Source organism: Tamandua tetradactyla, chromosome X (assembly GCF_023851605.1).
Source record: "Tamandua tetradactyla isolate mTamTet1 chromosome X, mTamTet1.pri, whole genome shotgun sequence".
Lineage (NCBI taxonomy): Eukaryota > Metazoa > Chordata > Mammalia > Pilosa > Myrmecophagidae > Tamandua > Tamandua tetradactyla.
The window spans coordinates 75351132-75373261 of NC_135353.1; the positions used below are offsets into that span (position 1 = coordinate 75351132).

Genomic DNA, 22130 nt, shown 5'->3' on the forward strand with positions numbered 1-22130 from the left:
GGTTTTGTAAAGCTCTGATCAGAAGCGGTTGTTATCTGTGAGGGAAAATGGGCCAAAAAAAAAAGGCTGATGAAACTATGTGAACCTGAGAAAGGCTCCACAGAACATGGAAAACTGGCACAAAAGCAAAAGCTCACAATAAATTTTGAAGTTTTTTTTTTAACACGTAATAAAATATGAATAGTACTTGTAAAATAAAGCTGTTTTAAATTAATAGAGGCATTTCATCAATTATTTCTTCTGCTTTGGAAATTCTGAGTCTTCATCTAAAATGTTATCTAGTTAGGAAAGGATGAGACCATATGTTCCTAAGTTCAGTTCTTATGATGTCAAATAAAATGCCTAAAATAAATAAATAAATAAATAAATAAATAAAATATCTGAATCACATGAATTTTATATTGTTTTGAAAACTCAGATACCTGTGCTTGGTTCTAAATGCTCAGCTGGAAAAGCGGTAAAAACAAACTTAACTGTGAAATAAGCACACTTAAGAAAATGGCAAAAAATGTAATAAATGGGTATAATGAATGCCTCAAATCACATTTCATTATTTTTCTCAAGTTAGGAAAAGTTAACAGGGAAAGAGAGCAAAGATTGCATTGGTTTTTATCCATTCGTTTTCAGGGGGGAAAAGGCTCCTGCTTGTATTTGATCTTATATTGATTTAGTTCCTCACATAAAAGTTCAAAACCTCTCGTCCGTCCTTTTTTTCCTCAAAGAAGACTTTTTCTGGCAATCTTGTTTTCCCAGCAAAGCTTTCTTTCAAAGGAAAAAAAATCCCTGATGATCAGAAAGGAAAATAGTCAATGGCTTGTCCTTTTTCTTTGGGGGAAAATAATCTATTTGCAAAATAATTGGTAAGTTCAACTCAAAGATGAATTTGACCAGGGAACAAGAGAAAATATCAAGGGTTCACACAGGAAAAAAATTATATTGTACCAAAGGAGAAGAAGGAGTTTAAGAATTCTCAGTGGACCTATACTTTTCTCATAAATGTTTTTGAAATATGTCAAGAATGCATCAATCATGTATCTGGGATATGTGCAAATAATATCTGGATCCATCCACACTTCCTGAAATGTATCTATACTTTAATATCGAGTAGATAGAAATCTGGATGAAACTTCAAAATGTAGTTGCTTCATACCTGACAACAATAAGTTGTATTTTACTGAGGGAGATGGGAATGAAATTTCCACTTCAACTGAAGTGAATATATTCTCTATTCTGTATCTCCACCAGGAAAACATAGACTTGGAACTAATCTTCTTAAAAAACACTAGTGATTTAACTTCCTCAGGCTGATAATCCCTTGTGATAATTATAATCACAATTATTATCTTCAACAGAGCTGTGTGCTCACTTAATCTGGATGATTATTGTAGGGGTTGGGGCTCCTTACTTTTGTGTTCATAATTCCTTGTGCTTACTTCCTCTCTTAAATTTCTAGAAATATAATAGAGAGGGCTCAAATAGAATCCAAAGTCACTCATTCACTGAACAAATATTATTGACCACTTACTCAGTAACAAGCACTGTACCATGTACTATGAATACAATGGAAAACCGTGAAAAAGGAAGGAAAAAAGGGATAGGAAGGAAGTGCAAGATGCCTGCTCTCATGGAGCTTGCAGACTAATAGAGGTAAAAAATAGTAATAAAAAATTATGATGATACAAGCAAATTAGCAAATGTTGTAAGTACTAAAAAAGAGATAAATCATGCTATGACAACATATAATAGTGGAATTTGATAGTGAGCTTGGGGAAGACTTCCCTGAGGATGTGACAATTGAGCAAAGATATGAAGCATCAACAGCGGTGGTCAGAGAAGAGTTCTTCTGAGTTTCACTTCTATTCTACATTACATTCTGCCATCCTATATTTACGAACTTTGATGGAGTTGGGCAAGAACCATAATGACTATTGTTATGCACCTGTTCTTAAGCGTTTTTCAGAACCAGAGCCAGAGCCAGGCCTAAACTGCCTGGCACTGGTTTGATTTTTTCTGTATCAGTCCCAGTCTTTGCCTCAGACATCTGTCAAAAGTAACTTATTCCTGATCAATGTACCAGTTCTCACAAAATTATTTGTGGGTAGATGAGGAGAAGCAGAAATCCTCTATTTTAAAATAAAGAACCCCCTTATGATCCTTTTATCTCTCTCATCAAAAGGTGATAATTCTCAATATCTGAAATAGGTCTTCCCTTCAAGAGTTTAGTTGAAGTCCTTTCATTCCTTCCTTCCATCCTTCCTTCCTTCCAACTTCCCTCCCTCCTTCCTTCTCTGTCTTTCCATCTCACCCTCACACCCTCTCTCCTTTTTTTCTCCTTTTCATCTCTCTCTCTTATTTTCTCATTCTCTCTTTCTCCTAGCTTTACTAAGGCATAGCCTTATTAAAAGCAATAGTTTTGCTTTTTTTTTTAACAATGTAATCCTATGTGGTAGGTTGAATTATGTACACCAGGAAAAAAAATGTTCTTAATCTTAATTCATTTCTGTGGGTGTGAGGTCATTGTAAGTAGGACTTTTGGAAGATGTTATTTTTAGGTAAGATGAAGTCCAACTAAATGAGGTTTGGCCTTAATCTTATTACTGGAAACTTTATGAAGAGAAAGTCGCAGGGCAGAGTAGGAAACTGGAAGTCAAGGGAACCTGGAAGAGAAGAAGACAACATTATCATATGAAAGTCAAGCAACAGATCCCAGGATGACCCTCAGCCATCCCCAGGATGCTACAGTCTCTGATGAGAAAGCATCATTTAGCTGATGCCTCGATTTTAGACTTCTCCTAGCCTTAAAAGCATGAGCTTATTAATTTCTGTTCTTCAAGCCAAGCCACTGTATGATATTTGTATTAGCAGATGGGAATTAAATACAGTTTACCACACCATTCTATATTTTATTCAAAATGAAACACAAATATAGAAATAATGAAATCAGCAAATAGAGATTTTGAACTTGATTATCTAAAAAACTGAGGCATAAAACATACTTCATCTGATACATTTAATTATTTATCTTATTATAAGATTATAATGGCATTTATTTTTAGTTTTTAATTTTTTTCAGATGCAGAAATAAAAGTTATATGAAATAATATATAATTTTTCCAAAAATTAGTCATTTTATATTCTTTTGACTCTTGAAGATGTACATTTCAAAACAAGATTGAAAGTGGGATTACAATAGTCTGTTTATTAAGTAGTTTATGATATAATTAGAGTATATATTTAAAAATTATTATAGTTATTTATGTAATTTTACCATCAAGATACAGCCATTCTTAGTTTAATGTTATGCCATTCATGTCCCTACTATGTCTGTCAAAGTATATTTTTTTACTTCCTTCTTTTTTTTTCTTTGCATGGGCAGGCACCAGGAAATGAACCCAGGTCTCCGACATGGCAGATGAGAACTCTGCCCACTGAGCCACCATGCCCCGCCCTGTCAATGTATTTTTAATCTGCAGCTATTTGCTGAGATATATTCACATGCCATATATTCCATCCAAAGTATAAAATCAATGTCTCACAGTATCATCACTTAGTTGTGTGATAATCATCACACTGAATTTTCGACAATTTTCATTGCTCCAAAGAGAAAAGTAACAGACTTAACTAAAAAAGGAAAAAAACCCGAAACACCCCATATCACATACCCCACCCCCATTATGGACTCCTAGTATTGGGGTGGTACACCTGTTACTGTTGATGAAAGAATATTCAGATGTTACTGTTAAATATAACCTATATCTTGCAATAGGTACTTTTACCTCATATAGCACTTTATTATTATTACTTTTGTGTGTGTGCTGTATGGCAGGGGTCACAGTTCATTCTTTTTCCCTGTAACTATCCTGTCATTGCAGCATTTGTTGAATTTATTTGTTTGTTTGTTTGTTTTGGGAAGTGTGTGGCCTGGGAATGGATTCCAGGTCTCCTGCAAGTTAGATGAGAATTCTACCACTGAAGTACCCTTGCACCCCTCCATATAACACTCTACTATTAACTCTTTGTACAAGTGTCATACATTTGTAATAATTCATGCAAGAGCTTATTTATATTTGTATTGTTAATCATGACATTATGTCTTTAAACAATCAATATCAATCAAATTCACCTACAATGCAGCACTATTACTTATAATGCCAATAATGAGCTACCATTACCTCCATCCATTCCCAAACATTTCATTTCAACCTCATTACAATTCTGTACATATTAGGTAACTGCTCCCCCCTTTTTAGCTTTTATCTATCTCGAGGTACCCTATATGCTACATTTTAAGACTCTGAGTTTACATGTACTAGTTAGTTCATGTTATTGAAATAATAAAATATTTGTGCTTTTGTATCTGGTTTATTTCACTCAGGACTATGTTCTCAAGGTTCATCCATACTGGCATATGTGTCAGTACTGCAATTCCTTCTTACTACTGGCATATACATATTCCATCATATATACATATGATGGAATATGTATATACCACATTGTGTTTATCCAGTTATCTATTGATGGACTCTTGGATTGTTTCCATCTCTTGGCAATCGTGAAAAAAGCCACTGTGAAAAAGTGTTTTGATTTCTCCATATCCTCTCTAACATTTGTAGCTTCCTGTTTGCTTAAAAGAAGCCATTCTTGTAGGTATGAGATGATAGGTCATTGTGCTTTTGATTTGCATTTCCCTAAAAGCTAATGAAGATGAACATCTTTTCAAGTGCTTTTTAGCCATTTGTATTTCCTCTTTGGAAAAATGTCTATTCATATTTTTTGTCCATTTTATAATTGGGTTGTTTGCCATTTTTTTGTTCAATTGTAGGATTTCTTTATATATACTGGACCTCAAGCCCTTATCAGATATGTGGTTACCAAATATTCTCTACCACTGAAAATTGGCTGCCTCTTCACCTTTTTGACAAATTCCTTTGAAGCACAGTAGTTTTCAGTCTTGAGGTATTCCCATTTATCTATTTATTCTTTCATTGCTTGTGCTTTGAAGCAATCTCTTATCACTAAGCCTTGAAGATGCTTCCCTATATTTTCTTTTAGAAGTTTTATGGTACTGGCTCTTATAGTTAGGTCATTTATCTACTTTGAAATAATTTTTGTATAGGGTGTCAGATAGGGGTCCTCTTCATTCCTTTGGTTATGAATATTCAGTTCTCTCAGCCCCATTTATTGAAGAGAATATTCTGTCTCAATTCAGTTGGGTTTGGAGCCTTGTCAAAAATCAATTGTCCATAGATATGAGGGTATATTTCGGAACTCTCAGTTCAGATCAATTGACCTATATGTCTATCTTTGTGCCAATACCATGCTGGCTTGACCACTGAGGCTTTATAATAAGCTTTAAAATCAGGAAGTTTAAGTTCTCTCACTTCATTGTTCCTTTTTAGGATGCTTTTGGCTATTCATGGCCACTTTCCCTTCCCAATAAATTTAATAACTAATTCTCCCAAGTCTGTAAAACAAGTTGTTGGAATTTTGATTGACATTGCATTGAATTTGTAGATCAATTTGAGTAGGATTGATATCTTAATGACATTTAGCCTTCTTATTCATTAACACAGAATGTCTTTCCACCTTTTTAGGTCTTCTTTAATTTCTTTTAGCAATGTTTTTTAGTATTCTATGTACATGTCCTTTACTTCCTTGGTTAAGTTTATTCCTAGATATTTGGTTCTCTTAGTTGCTAGCATGATTGGAATTTTCTTCTCCATTGCCTCCTTGGTTAGGTCATTATAAGTGTATAGAAACACTACTGATTTTTCTATGTTAATCTTTTATCCAAACTCTTTGCCAAACATGTTTATTAGCTCAAGTAGCTTTGTTGTATATTTTTTCAAGATTTTCCAAATACAGGATCATATCATCTGCAAATAATGAGAATTTTACTTCTTTCTTTCTCATTTGCATGCATTCTGTTTCTTTTTCTTGCCTAATTGCTCTAGTCAGAACTTCTAACACAATGCTGAATAGCAGTAGAGACAGTGGGCATCCTTGTTTCATTCTAGATCATATGGGGAAGGCTTTCAATCTCTCACCATTGAGTATGATTCTGGCTGAGGGTTTTTTATAAATGTCCTTTATCATATGGAGGTTGTTTCCTTTGATTCTTACCTTTTGAAATGTTTATCAAGAAAAAATGCTGAACTTTGTCATGTCTCTTCCAAGTCAATCAAGAAGATCATGGAATCTTTCCATTTCAATTTGCTAATGTGTTGTATTACATCGATTAATTTTCTTGTTGAATCATCCTTGTATGCCTGGAATAAACCCCAGTTAATAGTGGTGTATAATTCTTTTAATGTGCTGTTGGATTCAATTTGCAATATTTTGTTGAGAATATTTGCATCTGTATACATTGGAGTGATTGGTCTATAATTTTCCTTTATTGTAGTATCTTTTTTCAGGTTTTGGAATTAGAGTGATGTTTGCTTCATAGAATGCATTAAGTAGTGTCCCCTTTACTTAAATTTTTTGGAACAATTTGAGCAATAATTGTATTAGTTCTTGGAATTTTTTTTTTTTTTTTTTTTTTTTTTTTTTTTTTTTTTTAGAGAGAGGGAGGAAGGGAAGGAAAGACAGAGAGAAGGAAGGAAGGAAGGATGGAAGGAAGGAAGGGAGGAAGAAAGGGAAACATCTTTAAACATTTTCTTGTTTTATTACATTTTGTTTGTTTGTTTTGTTTTTTACATGGGCTGGGGCCGGGAATCGAACCGAGGTCCTCCGGCATGGCAGGCAAGCACTCTTGCCCGCTGAGCCACCGCGGCCCGCCCATGGAATTTTTGATAAAATTTCCCTGTGAGGCCATCTGGCCTGGGCTTCTCTTTATAGTGAGTTGTTGTTTTTTTTTTTTTTTATGATTGATTGAATCTCTTTACTTTGGGATTGCTTCATTGAGGTATTCTTTCTTCTCGAGTCAATATAGGTTGTGTGTTTCTAGGAAATTATCCATTTCATCTAAGTTGTCTAGCTTGTTGGCATACAGCTGTTCATAGTATCTTCTTCTGAGTTATTTTTATTTCTTTTGGTTAAATTTTAATGACCCCACTGTCGTTTTTCATTTTATTTATTGTATATTCTCACTTTTTGATTTTGCCAGCCTAGCAAAGGGTTTGTCAATCTTCTTGATCTTCTCAAAGAACCAAATTTTGGTTCTATTGATTCTTCTTATTGATTTTTGTTCTTCAGTTCATTTATTTACCCTTTAGCATTTGGTATTTCTTTTCCTCTATTTGCTTTATGGCTAGTGTGCTGCTCTTTCTCTAGTTTCTTTAGTTGTTCAATTAGGTCTTTGCTTTTAGCTCTTTCTTCCTTTTTTTCTTTTTTTTTCTTTTTTTGCATGGGCAGGCCCCTGGGTCTCTGGCATGGCAGGTGAGAGCTCTGCTTGCTGAGCCACTGTGGCCCACCCTTTCTTCCTTTTTAATGTAGGTGTTTAGTACCATACATTTCCCTCTGAGCACCATCTTCACTGCATCCCATAGATTTTTATATGTTGTATCCTCATTCACATTCATCTCCACATATTTACTGATTTCCCTTGCTATTTCTTCTTTGTTTAAGAGTGCGTTGTTTAACCTTCATATATTTGTGAAAGTACCAGTTCTTCAGTGGTTATTGATTTCTAGCTTCATTCCATTATGATCAGAGAAAGTGTTTTGAATAATTTCAATCTTTTAAAAATTATTAAGACTTGTTTTGGATCCCCAGTGTATGATTCTATCCTGGAGAATGTTCCATGAGCACTAGAAAAAAATGTATATCCTGGTGTTCTGGGCTGCAGTATTCTATCTGTTTGTGTCTGTAATGTTTAATTCATTTATCATATGGTTTAACTTCTCTATTTCTTTTCTGTTCCTCTATCTGGCTGTTCTACCTTTAGAAATGAGTAATGTGGCAACATCTCCACTATTATTGTAGAAACATTTATTGCTCCCTTCAATTTTGCCAGTGTTTCTCTCATGTAATCTAAAGCTCCTTGATTGGGTGCATAAACATTTATGATTGTTATTTTTTCTTTTATTAACCTATAGTACCCTTCTTTGTCTCTTATGACATCTTTACATTTGCAGTCTAATTTTGTCTACTAGTATAACTAACCAAGCTTTCTTTGGGTTACTATTTGCATAGAATAACTTCTTCTATCCTTTAACTTTCAACCTATTTGTATCTTTGGGTCTAAGATGAGTCTCTTGTAAACAGCATACAGATGGATCATATGTTCTAATCCATTCTTCCAAACTTTATCTTTTAATTGGGGAGTTTAATCTATAACATTTAAAGTTATTACTGTAAAGGCAGTTCTTGATTCAACCATCTGTCCTTTGGTTTTTACTTGTCAGACCCATTTTTTTTCTTTTTATCCCTTAAGATACCCTTACTGATACTCTTCAATTCTATGCCTTCTTCCAAACTCTGTCCTCTGTCTTTTTTTTCAGCTGACAGAACTCCCTTTAATATTTCTTATAGGACAGGTCTCTTGATAACTAATTCTCTCAACATTTGTTTATCTGTGAAAATGTTAAACACTTCCTCACTTTTGAAATACCGCTTTGAAGGATGCAGTATTCGTGGCTGTCATTTTTTTTTTCTTTCAGAATCTCAAATATTCATATCACTGCCTTGCTGCATCCATGGTACTCTATGAGTAATCAGTGCTTTGTCTTATGTGACTCCCCTTGTATGTAGTGAATCACTTTTCTTTTTCTGCTTTCAGGACTCTTTCTTTTACTTCAGCATTTGCAGATATGACTAACATGTTTCTTAGAGTAAGACTATTTGGATTTATTCTATTTGGGGCTTCTTTCATTTGCATATTTGTGTCTTTTATAAGAGTTGAGAAGTGTTCAGAAATTATCTCCTCAAATAATCTTCTTAGCCCTTATTCTTCTCTTCTCTTTCTGAGGCACCAATGATTATTATATTTGTGTGTTTATGTTGTCAATCATTTCTTTGAGATCCAATTCAAATGTTTCCATCTTTTTCACCTTTTTTTTGTGCATTCAAATGCAATTGTTCTGTCTTCTAGTTCACTTATTCTTTTTTCTGCCTCTTAAAATATGCTGTGTTTAATTTAGTCTACAGTATCTTTCATTTCCATAAGATTTGACACTTTTCTATTTATTTTTTTTAATTCTTATTTCTGCTCTTCTAGTGTCTTCTTGACATCCTTTATGTCTTTAACCAACTCATTGAAGTTATTTAGGAAATTTGTATGAATATCTTTAATTAGTTGTTCCAAATTCTGTGTCTTCTCCAGCTTTTTAATTTGGTCATTTGGCTTGTTCATATCTTCTTGCTTCTTCACGTACTTTGTGATTTTATTTTTGCTGGTTTCTTGGCATTTGATTATCTTGATAAGGTTATTTTGAAAGTTGATTTCCCTCACTCAGCTAAGATTCTGTAGTTGCCTGGGTTTCCACTGGATTCTTTGGCACTTGGTTTGTCAGAAATTCCAGCCAAACTAGGGCTTGGGCATCACACAAGAGGTGCAATCCTTTTCAGAAGGCTGTTAGGGGCCGGGCAGCAGTTTGCCAGGCTGCACTTTCCCTGTCTTCCCAGAAGATGGTGCACTTGGACCACTTCTTCCCCACAACCCCACCTCTCCCTATATGTGGCAGCCCACTAGGCTGTGCATAGGTCTCCATATGCACTGGAAGCTACTGACTGCACATGTTAGCTGAGACCCCATCTGTGGGCACAAGGTACCTGCAAATTTCCAAGCTCCCTTATGGAAAGACCTCAGGCTGAAAGACTGAGAGATTCAATTTCCCCAGGCAGCAACTGGCCCAGAAGTGCTCTGCCTTTTCCAGCCAGAAAGACATGATTTTGCTTTAGGACATTGCTTTTGACAGTTAGGTTATCCATATTTCTTAGCCAAAACAGGCCAGGTTCCCATGCAGGGAATGTAAACCAACTCCTTTGAGCCTGGGATAGGGTCTGTAGAGGCTCTGAGAAGCTCTGTACTTCCCCTATACTTTCCAGTTAGCATAGCAGATGGTGCTGTTCAGTGACTTAACCTTCCTCGGAAGCTGTTTACTTGCAGAATCCCCAGCAGTGTCTGACATAGGCAGGGATGAAATGCCAGGGTTCCTGGGCACTCAGTTCACCAACCAAAATCTGGCTCAGTGTGGGGTTGTATCCACCACTTTGAGTTGGAGAATTCCCCTAGCTGCTCCAGTCTGCACCTATGTCCCAAGTAAAGATTGGGAATCCCGCTTGTTCTCAAATGTGGGGAGTGGGCACCAGGATCCAAGGTTCGGAATACAGTCTCTGTCCACATTCTCTCACTTTGTGCCCTCACTGACCTGGGCTTTGAAATGCCCTCCCCTACACCCAGGTCCCAAAACAATTGATTTGGCGTTTTCTGCCTGGGTATTTGCTGCTTTTAGGGAACAGTTTGTGGTTCCTTCCTTAATCCTCCATTTTGGAAATTCCTCCTTACTGTCCTTTCGTGTTCTGCCCTCTCTGTGGCTTCAGTCTTACTATGGTCCCCTGTGGGCTTGCGTCTCTGTGTCTGGATGTAGTTAAGGATCTGTTTCACTGCTATGAGAGATCTTATAGTCTGTGTCCCTGGTAGGGGGTAGGAGGGATCCTGGCTACTGCTTCTGTGCACGTCTAAAGATATGTGCAACTGTGTGAGGCAAAGGTTGCTTATGCTATAATGATAAGTGAAAAAAGGCAAAATATGTGATTTAATATAAAATATCTTCATGGATTTAAAAAAACACTGTATAGAAAAAGTACTGGACATAAATACATGAAAGGAACAGTAATTATTTCTGTGTAATAAGATTATTTAGGTGACTTTTTCTGCTTTTCTGCATTTTATCAATTTTCTAAACATTATTATTTATGAATGTTAGTGTTTTTAACTACCTAAAGATGGGCTTTACTGGTCAAGGCTTTAGAAATACAGATTGAAAATAACAAACTTATTTGCTTACCATGGGATGTTGTAGTAGGCACCTTCTAAATGACCCCCAACTTTCTTGGCTTTTATGTCTTTGTGTAATCTCTTCCTCTTAAAAGTATGCTGGACCCAGCGTCTTGATTCAAATACATGGAATACTGCAAAAGTAATGGAATGACAAGTCTGATATTTGGTTTAAAAACTACAGCTTGTTTCTTATTCATCCTTTCTCTCTGGCTCTTTTGCTTGCTTCGTTTTATGAAGCCAGCTTCCATGTTGTGATCTTCTATATGGTGAGGCCCAAATGGCAAGGAATTTAAGGTGTTCTCTGACTTACAGTCAGTGAAGAAATGAAGCCCTCAGTCAAAATCCTGTAAGAACTAAGCCTTGTCAACCATTACATGAATGAGTTAAAAGTGGATCCTTTTAAGTCAAAGTTTCAGATGAGTTCACAGCCCTTACTGACACCTTAACTTCAGCCTTGTGAGAGACTGAGATGGAAGAACCATATAATCCATGTCAGGATTCCTGACCCATCAAAGCTATAAATATTTGTTTTTTTAAGATCTTTAAATTTAGGCATAATTTGTTATGCATCAGCAGGTCACTAATGTACACATTTTTCTGTCTCTTTTAAATATTTTAGATTTTGTCTCACCCAAATACTTTACAAGTAGCAATTGTGATTAAAGGGTGATCCACAGATAAATGTTGGGATGTGCAGCATTGATTAAATAAAAATATATACATAAAGATAATTCTGATTTTCCCAGAGAAATGGTTTTGTCTTCAATATTTGGTTTTATAAATTGAATCCCCAAGATGAAGACTATCATGGAACTGATTATGAATATAAGGATTCCACTGTTGCAATCTATGAGAAAATGCTGTTACATAGAAGAGTGAGGGGGAAATGGATTTGATCTTTGGAGAAGGAAATCCCTATGTATTCTTATCTTTGCATACTTGATGCGAAACATCTGTTCGAAGACAATAAGTGAGAATAAGACTTTAACAGAATTCTCACATCTTTCTCTTTGGATCTTCTTCTTGGAGTGAAAGATAATAGCCAATTTCATCACATGCTACAGTTCAATACACTATTATCCCAAAATTTTCATTCCATTTATTAGTGGCTTATATAATGGAATCTTATACAACAGGTAAATTTTATAAGTCAAAGATTTTATGAAGAAATATAGCTGAATTTCATAAATATAATATTCCATTTAAAAAGCAAGCTTGAGAAAAAAATTAAAAGGCAATGAAATGTGTATACAATTTTAAATTCTATACATTACAATGTATACAGTTGTACAGATTATTTAGCAAGATAAAGATATAGTGATATTTGTAGAAGCACAGGGAAATAATGTACAACTAATACAGGACAATAGCTGATCCCTAGTTTTTAAAAAAAAATTAACCTGATTCAGATCAAGCTTTTATATTTAACTAACTTCAATTTAAAGGAAATAGAAGGGATAGAAGACAAAGTTAAACAACAAAATAAAGAATCTATTAAGTAAATCCAGAATAGAGGTATTCTACATGACATCTGACAGGATTTTTTTTAACTTTTCTTATTGTATAATATAACATATATACAAAGCAAAGAAAGAGAAAAGCAGTAATTTTCAAGACCCTCTTCAACAAGGAGTTACAGGACAGATCCCAGAGTCTGTGTTGGGCTACCATTACATCATCTCAGATTTTTCCTTCTAGCTGCTCCAGAACATTGAAAACTAGAAGGAATATATTTTTTATCATCACAATTGATTTTTTTCTTTTTTGTGAAAAATAACATATAAACAAAAAAAGCAATAAATTTCAAAGCACAGCACAACAATTAGTCATAGAACAGATTTCAGAGTTTGGTATGGGATACAATACCAATATTTTTGGTTTTTACTTCTACTTTTATTGGAGACTAAAAGAAATATCAATTGAATGATTCAGCAATCATACTCCTTTGTTAAACCCACCTTCTCTGTATAACTCCACCATCACCTTTGATCTTTCTATTCCTCTCTTTAGGAGTATTTGGACAGTGGCCATTTTAACTTTTCATGTTGAAGGGCTATCATAATATGGGGTAGAGAGATGGAACTAGCTGATGTTCTGGAGAGGCTGAGCCCTCTAGGTTTCAGGACTTATCTGGACCAGAGACCCATCTGGAGGTTGTAGGTTTCTGGAAAGTTACCTTAGTGCATGGAACCTTTGAAGAATCTTCTATATTGCCCTATGTGTTCTTTAAGATTGGCTGGAATGGCTTTGGTTGGAGTTTGGCCAGTTATGATAGGTAGCAATGTCTAACTGAAACTTGCATAAGAGTGACCTCCAGAGTAGTCTCTTGACTCTATTTGAACTCTCTCAGTCACTGATACTTTATTAGTTACAGAATAAATAAGACAAATCCAGAATGGTGGTATTCCACATGACATCTGGCAGGATATTTTTATAAAGTTATTGTTATATAAAGGAAAAAGGTGAGAGAGTTTGTTCTAGTTTGCTAGCTGCTGGAATGCAATATACCATAAATAGATTGGCTTTTTAACAGGGGAAATTAATAAGTTGCTAGTTTACAGTTCCAAGGCTGAGAAAATGTCCCAATTAAAACAAGTCTATAGAAATCTCCAATCTAAGGCATCCAGGGAAAGACACCTTGGTTCAATAAGGCCAATAAAGTTCAGGGTTTCTCTTCCAAATGAAGGCAAATACTGTCAGGGCTTATCTCTCATCTGGAAAGGCATGTAGTGAACACAGCATCATCTGCAAGCTTTCTCTCTTAGCTTCCTGCTTCATGAAGCTCCCCAATAGGCATTTTCTTTCTTCATCTCCAAAGTCGCTGGCTGATGGACTCTCTGCTTCTTGTGGCTATGTCATTCTGCTCTCTCAGAATCTCTTGCTTTTTCCAAAATGTTTCCTCTTTTATAGGATTCCAGAAGAGTAATCAAAAACCACCTAGAATGGATGGAGACACTTCTCCACCTAATCCAGTTTAACAACCACTCTTGATTGAGTCACACCTCCAGGGAAATGATCTAATTAAAGTTTCAAACATACAGTACTGAATAAGAATTAGAAGAAACAACCACATTTACAAAGTGGAATTAGGATTAAAACATGGCTTTTCTGGGTAGGGTACGTACATCTTTTCAAACTAACACAGAGTTGTTCTAGAATCAAAGGTATAAAGTACATTAACCATGATTGGACCCTGTTTTCTAAAGTAGTTATAAAAGATGTACAACAGGGCTGAATATAAAAACTCAGAAATGGACAGGACAATGCTACCTAACTGTAATAAAATTATGTTAAAACACTGAATGAAGCTACATGTGAGAATGATAGAGGGAGGAGGTCTGGGGGCATAAATGAAATCAGAAAGAAAGATAGATAATAAAGATTGACATGATATAAGCTAGGAATGCCTAACGTGTAAAATAATAGTGACTAAATGTACAAATTTTGAAAATGTTTGTGCATGAGAAAGAACAAAGGAATGTCATTACTGCAGGGTGCTGAAAACAGATGGTAATTAATATTTTAAAATTTCACCTTATGTGTGAGACTAAAGCAAAAAATATTTATTTGGTACAAAATTTTGACTAGTGTATTTCTTAATATAACTTATGTAGATATCTTGATTGAACACCATAAGTACTTATAATCTTGGGTACGACATGAGATTTTGCTGGTTTGTCCAGAGTGATGCCCTGATGAATCCCAGAGTGATTTGATCAGTGAGTGGAAAAGTATTTGCAAAGTCCCCTTCGGGGGATGTGAAAATGGGGAGAAATTCAACTTCCCCAAGTTGAATTCTTGATATTCTCACAAGCAGTGTGGGCAACCAAAGCTATAGGCTGAGCCCCCAGTCTTGGGGTTTGTTCATATGAAACTTAACCCCACAAAGGATAGGTCAAGTCTACTTAAAATTTAGGCCTAAGAGTCACCCCCAGGAGAACCTCTTTTGTTGCTCAGATGTGGCCTCTCTCTCTCAGCCAACACAGCAAGCAAACTCTCTGCCCTCCCCTTCTTTACGTGGGGCATGACTCCCAGGGGTTTGGACCTTCCTGGCAATGTGGGAAAGAAATCCTAGAATGAGCTGAGACTCAGCATCAAGGGATTGAGAAAAACTTCTCAACCAAAAGGGGAAAGAGTGAAATGAGACAAAGTGTCAATGGCTGAGAGATTCCAAACAGAGTTGAGAGATTGTCCTGGAGGTTATTCTTATGCATTAAGTAGATATCATCTTGTTATTCAAGATGTAGTGGAGAGGCTGGAGGGAACTGCCTGAAAATGTAGAGCTGTGTTCCAGTAGCTGTGTTTCTTGATGATGATTGAATAATGATATAGCTTTCACAATGTGACTGTGTGATTGTGAAAACCTTATGTATAATGCTGCTTTTATCTACCATGTCAACAGATGAGTAGAACATATGGAATAAAAATAAATAATAGGGGGAATAAATGTTAAAATAAATTTAGTTTGAAATGCTAGTGATAGATGAAAGCGAGGGGTAAGGGGTATGGTATGTATAATCTTTTTCTTTTCTCTGTTATCATTTTATTTCTTTTTCTGTTGTCTTTTTATTTATTTTTCTGAATTAATGCAAACATTCTAAGAAATGATGAATATGCAACAATGTGATGATATTGAGAATTGAGAATTACTGGTTATATATGTAGAACAGAATGCTATGTTAATATTTTTGCTTGTTAGTTCTTAATTTTTTAATAAATAAATAAATAGAAAAATATTTATGCATAATGATAATACAGATGAAAGAAGCATAGCAATGTATTAATAGGGAGTAGTTATTTTGAATATGATGCTATTTACTCAACTTCTCTGTAAATTTGAGAATTTTCACAACAAAAATTGGAAAGAATGGATTATTCATTTAGTAAAAGTTACTAAAAGCTGATTACACATGGAGAAAAAAGGTCGATTCGTACTTCACGCCAAACATTTACATATAAATATAGAAGAAAATATACATGTCTTTAAGTTATGATTTCTTAAACTTCTTGCAAAAGTCAAACCACCAAGGAAAAGAAGTACAAACTGACTATATTAAAATTAAAAGCTCTGGTACATCAAAAGTCAACTCTCTTACCCCGAGTTTTCCAGAAAATAAAGTATGAGTCAAGTTTATGTGTTAGTAGTTTATTGGGGTGTGTGATATCAGGAAGGAGGGGTAGTGACAACATAAAAAAACAGGAGGGTTAGTAGATCCAACACAATGATACGTTATCAAGTTGGTGATCCCTACAGGCTACTTGTTGCTTTACTCCCAGGACCATCTGAGCATGTCTCAGGACTGACTGTTTAGGGGGAGAAAAGGGATTGTATTAGTACAGTAGCTTCCATCCCTGATATTCAATGTTTGGCCCCTTCACACTAGTATTTACTCCTTCACATTTGCAGGTTATACATGTATAAGACCTGAACGGGTTCTTGCAATGTCTCCTGGCCACTTCAGCAATAGTGAAACCTTGGGCTGGGAACAGAAAGTACATAGTGTGGGCCTAAAGTAAGGTGCTGTTGAATCGGATCTGTATAAAACTTGTCAGATCTGGCACAACAAAGGTATCCACAACAGTAACAGAAATAAGAGACAGATGAGGCCAAGAGGAACTGAAAATGCTTATAAGAAGTTCCTGATACATTCTTCCTCTTGCACCTGAACAGAGAATGCATGATAGTGATAATATCCAGAGAAGGAGATAAGGGAAATACATTCAGGAGAAAAGATATACAGGAGTCTTCAACTGTATTTTATTTATTTAAATTAACATATTAAACAAATAAAATGTTAAAAATTGATAAAATTGATTGGTACATAGATGGGTTTTTATTACACTATCTACTATTCTTTGTAGCAGTCAAAATGAAGTACTTCATTATAAAAATTCATAAACAGTGGGTAACACTTGAAGATGCAACTAACTTGCTATAAATTCATTGTCTTTCAAATTATCATGGTTCAACATAACCCTGTTCTTATATTTTATTATATTATTTTATCATAATATTTTTCTAACACTGTCAATCTTATTTTGGAGACATCATTATTGAGTTGATATTCCTGTTTCTACAGTATAAGACCAAATGAGCATTTAAAACCCTTGTGGTTTTTCACAGTTAACAACAGTGAAAATTTCAGTTCAAGATGTCACTTTTGTGACTGCCTTTTCTCTACACCACCTTTGCAAAGCTTGCTCCTTCATTTCTTTAATGTTTTTACTCAAATGTCAGTTCCCCACAGGGCTTATCTGTTACTATTCTACCTAGAGAAATATACCTATAGAAATCTATTTCCTTACTCTACTTTTATTCTGTGAAGCACATTATAGCATATATTTGTTTGTTATTGTTTTTCTGCCACTAGAATGTAAGATCTATGATGGTACATTGGTTTGTTAACCACTGTATGTCCACACTTAGAAGAGTACTTAGCACATTTTAAGCACTGAATAAATACTTGATTAATCAATGAATTTGTGGGAAAAAATGGGCCTTTGATGTGATTTTCCACAGATATCAGATTTATTAAAGTCCATTCACATTTTTCATATAGAAGAAAGTGGAGACAGAAAGACAAAAAGTGTAAAAAATAGCACCATCTCTGGGTGTATACATAAATATATGTACAAATTCACAACTAAAATTGTCTACATGTTTGTATATATATATTCACACACACATATAGAGACATTTATATAAAGTATGTGTTGGGCACATGCACACACTTAAACAGAAATACACTTTGTTTCTCCATCAAGAAAACATAGACTTCTCTCTGCTTCAAAAAAGTTAAGAAATTTCCCTTAAAAACAATATTGTATTATAAATTTTCCATTGTTTGAAACTCTAACTCTGATTTTCTAGAAAGGAAGAAAATTTTCCAAGCTTTTTCAACAAAAGACCACCTCCTTTTGTAAATTACACGGGAACCATTTGAACAACTAGACATATCGAATGACTTAATTAATATAATATTAATAATAACTTGTATGAAAAACACGTATACACTTTAAAAATAATAATATTTTATAGTTTCTCCACTTGATTCCATTTATACTGAGAATGTATTTATTATTATATAAATAACACCTACAAGAACTCTTGTTGTTTAAGATTTAAACTAACTGGAAAAATATAGAGGAGTGCATCACAAACAACATTTTTCTTTATACATATGAGATCATACTATACATGTTGCTCTGAGGCTTTATTAATTAACATTATGACTTTGTATATTGTCTTATTACAATGCATACAATTGCTGAGAGATAATTTTCCATGGATTTCTCATGTTTCTGTGAATAGGAAATTAACTGTCTGCAGACAACTTTGGAAGATTGTATAAGTGTCTCTCTCCAGAATAGAGGGAAGATTTTTTTCATTGTGCGGTATAATAAAGATAATGTCTTCCTTAGGCACATTTCAAACTATTTTTTATAGCCCATTTTAAAACATCCTTGTTCCTTGATCTCAGTATTCTTCAGGTGTTACAAAATCCACTGTGTGCACAGCATCCAACCGAGCAGCTCTGTTTTGCCCTTGTGGGACTTGGGGGTAAGGGGATTATAAACAAATATGAAGCTCATGCTTTCTGATGTGCCATGAGTAATAAAATCTTTTGTCACTGACCCAGGAATCTCATGTTTTCTGTTAGTATCCCTGAAACTGTAGCAGGTTAACTTGTTAGTTAGCAAGTAAATTAAAATCTCAGACCCTTCATTGTTCTCAATAGATTTTTAAGTTGAGGATAAATGCAGTCACAAAAAAGTTGCCCTGGACAGTGTTAAACAGGCAAGGATGACTTCATTCAAAGCTATATGTAATAGATAAGAGAGAAAAACCGTAAGTCTATTGCAATAGAAGAGAGGCCAGAAAACTGGCACAACAGGGGAGAAAGACCAGACCAAAGTCTGAACTCAATTTCACTAAAGCTGAGGACAGGAGGGTTTTTAAGGACTGGGGTGAGTTAGAGGACATTAAGGGGAGGACAAGCAATGGGGTGAGTCAATCATGTGGAGTTATTTCTTGAGTTTACTGTTAAGGCCTGGTGGAACATGTTCTAACTAGATTCTGTGAGGGTTAGTTTGGACAAGGTCAGGGACCTACAGTGAGGATGAACCACATCTAAATTTATTCAAGCCAAGGGTAAGTTAAGGATGTTTTGATCAGTAACACAAAAGGGGGGGGGGGAGTTCTTAACCTATGCTGTTTTACAGATCAAAATGTTCAGGTAAATTTCAATATTGCCAATTCTGACAGAGACATGGCTTTCTGTGAGGGAAATGACGGCAACCTTTTTGGTAGATTGAATTATGTAACCCAGTTTAGACATTCTTAATCTTAATTCACATTCTTGAGGTTATGAACCCATTGTAAATAGTACTTCTTGAAGATGTTATTGTAAATTATGGAACAGCCCAAATGTCTTAAATTGGGTCTTAATACAGATTACTGGAAGCTTCATAATGAGAAAGAAACTCTTAGCCAGAGTCAGAGAAGGCTACTGTGGGAAGCAAAAAAGTCAATGGAATCTGTAAGAGAAAGGAGAGGGCATTGCCTTGTGAGACAGAGCAGAGATGCAAACCAAGGAATCCCAAGGATTGTCAGAGAGCCAGTATCATAATGTTACAGAATTTAGGGGGAAAGCATCACCTTGCTGACACCTTGGTTTAGGACTTCTTTTAGCTTCAAAACCATGGCCAATAAATCCCCATTATTTAAACCAACCCATTGTGTGGTATTTGCTATAGTGGCATGACAAACTAATACAGCCTTTCAGGACAGGTTAATGATATGAAATGTTTCTCTGGGATCCAGTAGCTCATGCTCTTGTGCAAATAATGGGGACCAAAGAATAAAGGGCCCTCACTGTCCTGATGTTGCTAAATGCTTAGAGGCTGAGTGGTGGGAGGTAGAACTGAAATGAGCTATCCAAATGTTGTTCTGGTTATTTCTTTTCTCTACCTGGAAGAAGAGGAAGGGAGTTTATCATGCCAATGGAACAGCCAGCCTCATCACTCCAGCCTAAGGGCCAATTGGCTGTAGCAGCAGACTCAAGTAGTTCTCAGAGCTGAAATGAAAGGTATCAACAATAAAGGTATAAAACTTTGTGTGAATCTAAAGCTTTAGAAAGTCACTTAGTTAAGCCAGGAGCAACCACTGGGTCTTTCATAACCAAACAATAATGTGCCTTTTTTACTGGTATGGAGCCTCTCTTTCCTTATTTGGCCTCTTGTTCTCTCTCTACCTTTTGACACTGATCTCAGCTGATTTAAGGATAAAGGTGATTAGGGATGAGCCTTGTTCCCAAGGGAAACCAAGGGTCATATGCACCTAAATAAGTATGTAATGCCGGTGAAGTTTAGGATTGGGAGTGATTAAAATTTTGATGACCATTGGATTCAGACGTCTAGTGCCCATTCTATCTGGTTCCATTGAGGGAGAGGATACTGGGAATCAACTATTGGGCTTTTTATTTGGTTCATAGTAGAACAAAGATATTGTGACCTCGTAAGCAGGGTCCTTTGCATTCTGTTAATGTACTGTTGTTCTTGCTTCTACATCTGCATGTATTGTAGAAACTGATGTGTTGTGTTTTTACTTCACTTTCTGTTTGTTTCAGAGGGGATTATCTGATTGGAAAGAGCCATATATTCGTAAGTGCTAGTAACTTTAGGGTACTATAAAGAGGCATCTATACTTACCCCTTTGAGCAACAAATCAAATTGACTGATTATTTTTTCCATCAGACCCTCTGACAAAGTGAGGCAGCCTCCACCTGGAGGCACCTCTTGGTGTTTCAAACTCACTGCCTCCTTCATTTTGCTAACACACAGACTCTTTTTCAAAAACAGCTATTATATTCTATTGGACTGTTGAAAAAAATATATCAACTGATGAATGGAAGGGTGAAACATGGTGTATACATATGATGAAATAATAAGCAGCTGCAGGAAGAATGAAGTCATGTGGCATGCAACTAGGAGAATTAATCTTGACAACATTATATTGAATGAAGTAAGCCATAAAATTGGACAAATAATGTCTAATTTCACTAATATAAACTAACTATAATGATCAAATTCTGAGAATTAAATTTGAGTGCACAGGTTATCAGGTGATAGAAAATGGGCAGACATTGGGCAATCAATAATTAAGGAGTCCAGAATTTTCAAATAAGGCCCATTGTAAAGGTTTCTAGATTGTAAGCTCCTACAAAAGTCACACCTATTCCTAAATTTTAACTGCCATTTCTAAATTCTGAGGTGCTGGGTTCTTTGGTTATAACCTGGTAGTTCCTTGGATCATCAGGTATCTGCAGCATACCTGAGACTCAGAATTAGAGCACTGAAACTCTGAAAGTCAGCACTACTCCATATAGCAGATGGAAAAGAAGCTGAAAAAGAAAAAAAAAAAGAAGCTGAAAAATAGATCAGCCTATAATTTGAGATATGTGTGTAATGGACCTGGTTAGAACTGAAATAAATCAGAAAACAGGGTAAAGGACAATAATATCTATATTTTTAAACTTCAGCCTCCGTGGGATACCAAAGGAAAAGATGCTTATTTGGTCCAAAATCTAAATTTTCTTTAGCACACTATCTAATATAACATGTCTGGTTAGTTTATTTAAACAACTTAACTACATAGAACCTAGACTAGGGAATGAAATCTTTGTATTCTGTTCAGGTTAATGTAATACCTGGATACATTCCAGAGTATTTTGGAAAAATAAAAGAAAATAAAAAAAGTATTTGCAAATTCCCCTTGAGGAACTGGGGAAGAATGTGAATCTATTATACTTCCACACCTGAGGAAATCCTGATATTCTCTCAGGCATTAAGGACTTCCAATTTAATAAGTCAAGCCCTAGATCTTGAGGTTTGCTCTTATGTAACTTATTTCTGCAATGGCAAAGCTAGGCCTACTTATAATTATGCCTAAGAGCTACTCCCAGAGAGTTTTTTTTTTCCTGTTTATATGTAGTCTCTCTCCTTAAGCCAAATCTGCAAATAAACTCACTACCATAACCTGTATGTGGGACATGACTCACATAGGGTTTAAGTCTCCTGCGCAATATGGGACATGACTGTGAGGGATGAGCTTGGCTGTGGCACCATGGGATTGAGAAAGCCTTCTTGAAGAGAAGGAGAGAAAGAAATAAAACAAAATAAAATT

The 22130-nt window shown here is 35.4% G+C and overlaps 1 pseudogene; it reads right to left on the minus strand.

Annotated features, from left to right (window-relative positions):
* Window positions 1–20773, minus strand: part of LOC143671892 (BRCA2 and CDKN1A-interacting protein-like) — a 28543-nt pseudogene extending 7770 nt beyond the window's left edge.
* Window positions 20774–22130: the final 1357 nt, after the last annotated feature.